Below are 4,987 nucleotides of genomic sequence, written 5' to 3'. Positions count from 1 at the left end.
AAGTAAATTGATCCATGCAATTCATCCAGTAATTCATCAATGACAGGAATGGGAAACTTATCTTTAATAGTGAGCTTGTTGAGCTCCCTATAATCCGGACACATGCGCCATGATCCATCCTTCTTGTGCACCAATACTACTGGAGCAGAGAAAGAACTTTGACTCGGTTGAATTATACCAGCCTCTAGCATTTCTGCAACCATACGTTCAATTTCACTCTTTTGGGCATAGGGATATCTGTACGGCCTGATGTTTGGAGGAACACTTCCTGGAATCAGATGAATAGCATGATCATGATCACACATAGGTGGGAGACCTTTGGGAGTCTCAAATACCTTGGAATGATTGTCCAAGACTTTTTGGAGATCTGGAGAAATAGATGATTCCAATGTGGAAACATCTAGCGAACATAATTGTGCAATTACACCTCTTTGTTCCTTTTTTAGAAGCTTTGTCATACCATTAGAGCTGATTATCTTTCCTGGTTTCCCTGCAATACCCCTTAATTCAACTTCCTTTCACAGAAAATTTCATGAAAAGTTCTTGAAAATTAAAAGCTATTGTACCCAAGGATTGTAGCCATTGGACTCCTAGTACAACATCAGCACTCCCATTGGAATGGAAAGCATTGGGCTAGTCAATACATATTCTCCCATGGATAGCTTGATATTATGGCACTTTCCAGAGCAATTTATTGTTCCTCCATTTGCAATCATCACTTGACACTCTGGTGCTGGATATAAGAAGCAATTCAATTCTTTTGCTACCTTACAATGAATAAAATTGTGGGTGCTTCCTGAATCAATCAACACTATTACCTTTTTCTTCTTGATTTGTCCTTCTATCTTGATGGTTTGAGGAGTGGTAATTCCAGCCAATGCATTACAAGATATGGTCGGATTCATTTCTTCTTATCTAGGCTTTGTTCCTGGAGTATATCCTCTTCTTTTGACCTTTCTTGCTCCTTTTCTTCTTCCTCTTCACAATCTATGTAGAATAATTTCTTCTCAGCACACTTATGACCTTTAGTGTATTTGCTATCACAACTGTAACAAAGCCCTTTTGCTCTTTTTTCTTCCAATTGTTGTGGTGTCAACCTTATAGGTTGTGGAAGACTAGGGGCAACAACACTTCCGTCTTTATAGTTGTGAGTGGTATGCTTCCTGGTTGCCATAATTTTGCTTTCCATTTTTCTTGCTAACCTGAATGCCTTCTCTAATGAATCAGGTTCCCAAAGGCGAACATCATGTTGGATATTATCCTTTAAAGACCCTATGAACACATCAATCCTATGCTCCTCTGGAATATTTTTTACCCTTATGTTCAATTTTTGGAACTCCTCAATGTGCTCCATTATTGAACCCTTTTGTTTGAGACTTATCAATTGGCTAAAAAAAGTGTTGCTTTTTGTATCCTCATAATGTGCTATCAATTCTTCCGTAAAAATTGCCCAAGTGATAAATTGTTTACGAGAGCAAAGCCATTGATACCATACAAACTGATTTGGTTCCAAATATAAAGTTGCAATACGTACCTTTTGTGTGTTTTGCACATTATTGAGATCGAAAAATTGCTCCATCTGTAATATCCATGTTGTGGGATCCTTGCCATCAAACTTCCTCATATCGATTTTTGGAATATGGTGGGTCTTCGATCCAACATTAGAGTCTATGAATCATGATTAACATTTCTTTTGTTCTCATCATGAGTTTCCTTTACTACCTTTTCACCATTAGTAAGTATTTCTTGTAGAAAATTTGTCAAATCTGTCTTCAAATCTGCCATGTCTCTCTTCAAATTTGTCTTCAAATCTATCTTCAAATCGTCCATCTTAGTTTCCATGCCCTTTATCTTAGCTTCTATTAGCTTTTGTGAGAGTGACATTTGTTGCACTTGTTCTTGTAATTTTGATATATCATGTAGCATTTCTTCCTCTTCTTCATGAGTCATGCTAGAGCTTTCAGGTTCCTTACTAGGTGTTTGCATTTTCTTTCCTCAGGCCATGAGTTACCAATAATAATTCTCTACTATGCCCTTTGAATTCCTTCAAAATAAATTTCAAACCAATCTTAAGCAAAAATTTAAAAGAATCTACACACCTTTTTTCACTTTGTAGGAGCTCGATATTGCCTCTGATGTATCTCTGTACATTCAAATCATCCAGTTCTGAAATTGTGACCTGCATTAGCCCTCTGTGTCCTCTTTCCAATGCCACCAGTTTGATCCATATTAGATTCTCCAAGGAAGATTTATGTGAAATCTCTCACAGTGACCTCATTATAGACTAGTTCAGTAAAGCGAACTTGTACGATGTGCCACGAGTCACTATTTCGACCTTTGGCTCTGAAAAATATATACAAGAAACTACATTCCATCCTCTTTCTATACCTTCTTACGAAATTTCAATTCGATGCTCAGATAGAAAGTTATGATGATTTTCCCCAGGTCACCTGTTTGGAATGTAATTCAGGAGTCTGCAAAAAGACCAACTTCCTCATATCATATCTCCACAAATATAGCGCGAAAAGCTCTGAAATTCGGACCCGAGCTTCAATGCAATGTCTTCTCAAATGAGTTTTTTTTTTAGCTTCTGAAACGTCGCAGAAAAAAAAAGTTATAGTGAAAATGCGACGATGACCTGTTTGGAGCATCGAAACCCTAGAATCCAAAGCTCTGATACCAAATGTTATGAAACCAGCTCAAGAAAAAGATAGAAAAGATAGATCAACGCCTTAAAATTCAACCTCTTCAAGGGGGCAACCTCCTTTACATTACATAAATGAACAATTCTTGGATGATTCAAATGACAAAACCTCCTTTCTATATATAGGAGTTTAAGGAGTCACACTATAACCCAGCCGACCTAACAATAATAATATAAAGCCACAAAAATAACAATAGAGGGATTCTATGGGGCACAGTAATAACAATATGGGGACAATAGGGGCACAACAATATTAATAAGGGATGCAACTACAATAGTAATGGGGTAATCACTAGTATTATAGGGACCCAACAATGGGTGACAAGGTGTGGTTCCACATCAGCAAAGACAGGATGAAGGGAGAAGGAAAGAAGTTGCGGCCAATCCAGTATGGACCATTCACCATATTGGATAAGATTGGGAACAATGCCTTTCATCTTGACTTACCGGTATATATGTACATGTACTCAGTAGTGAATGTGGAGAACCTAAAGCTGTATGAACCACCTTTGATCATGGACACTGATGAGGTGGGTACATTTCCTACCGTCGATGATTTTGCACCAGAATGTCTCGATGAGTTGCCCGAAGACATCATCCTCGACAGAAGAACCAGGAATTCACGGTGAGGAGATGTAGAATACATTCGAGTTGGATTCAAGGGAATGCACCCCAGAAAGGCCAGATGGCTGGAGAAAGAGAAAGTGGGGGCACAATTGCCTCACTTGTCAATTGACTAAGGAAAAGCTTTTGGCGATCCAAAAGCTCCTCAATGGGGAGGATTGATCTAGGTGGATCTTCAGGTACAATGGCATGGAAAAACTTAGAAAATCAAGCTGATTGGAATGAAGTCAACTCAGGATCAGAGCATAGGTCTCATCATCCTAATTCCAACAGCGCAAACGACCCTTCCATCTGAGTTCGGATGATGAAGTTATTGCTAAAAGAAGGATTCCTTGATCCTTAAGAAAATGAGGATTTTCCTTTGAAAATGGGTCTTAAGCCTTTAAGGCCAAATCGCAATTGAAGATTGCATAGAGGTGGACTTAAGTGAGGAGCAGTGGAACCCCCAATCGCCGATCTCTGATCAAGTTGGATCGGCGAACCGGAGGCAACTAGATCGGGGGCCTTATGTATATACATATTGGCGAGCAGGCAGAGCGATCGGCGTTACACCAATCGGCGGGACCATTATCGAGACACCAGGGCGATATGAAATCAAGATGCTGACGCGATCGACTGACGCCGATATTGGCGATCAGCAATCGACGGTCGGTCATCCTCGTGGAATAGGACCTTGGCAATAGCGATGAACCTATTGCAACCGTAGGTCAGACCCGATAGTCATATAAGCCTGATTTACTGATTTTTGAAATCCGGGTAATTGGTTTTGGGGCGAATTTCTAGTGTTTTTCATATTTTCTAAGGCCTTATCGCCTCAATGATAAAAAGTCCATTTCAAGAGGCAGTTGCGCCCGCCGATCATTCCATGACACCGACCTCTATTACGAACCAAGAAAGCCCCGACTCAAAGGGGATTTTGTCTGAAACCCATTCATAAAACCAAATTGATGGAAAGAGTTGGGAAGGGAATTTTTGGAGCAGCACATTGTTTCAATGGCAGGAGGCCGAGAGCGCTATTTGTCTGTGTCTAGACAGTTTTTACATAGCTACAGCCCCTTTCATTGCTGCGGACGCATTGGTGTTGCGTACCTCTCCATATCAGGAATCCATTTCACAGACATCTTGCATATTGGAGGTATATGCCTCCTGTGGACAGTTGATGATTGTAAATTCCCTTGTCTTTCATGCCATTTTAATAAGAAAGGCCTCCCCATTGTTGAGTTGGGCCCGGAGACGTAGTCCGAATTGGACGAACTCCGTTATCAAGCCTTGGTGTCTTCTTTTGTGCCTTTTTTATGTGTTTACTTCTTCTTTCCTTATGCGCACATTTTTTTGTTAAGCTGCAATTTTGCATGTCATTCTTTTCTATACATCTATAAGCAAAAACATCCTTGGATCATACACACTGAAGTTATTCAAGTACAAAGAAAGGTTTGGAATGACAAAAACATCAAGGACAAAGTTTTTCAAGAAGGAAATTGGGCTCTGCTATATGAATCCAGGTTCAAGGACTTCAAAGGAAAATTGGTGACCAGGTGGTTGGGCCCATATTTGATAGAAAAGTGCCATGACAATGGGGTTGTTCAAATCAGGACCATTGATGAAGAAGGTATCCCCATGCTTATCAATGGATATAGATTGAAATCCTATAGAATACCT

This window comes from Pinus tabuliformis, chromosome 3_1 (genome assembly GCF_031772625.1).
Source record: "Pinus tabuliformis cultivar Carrire ecotype Pingquan chromosome 3_1, CPIR1, whole genome shotgun sequence".
NCBI lineage: Eukaryota > Viridiplantae > Streptophyta > Pinopsida > Pinales > Pinaceae > Pinus > Pinus tabuliformis.
The sequence above is the reverse complement of the archived record's forward strand: the minus strand, read 5'-3'. Positions refer to the sequence as shown.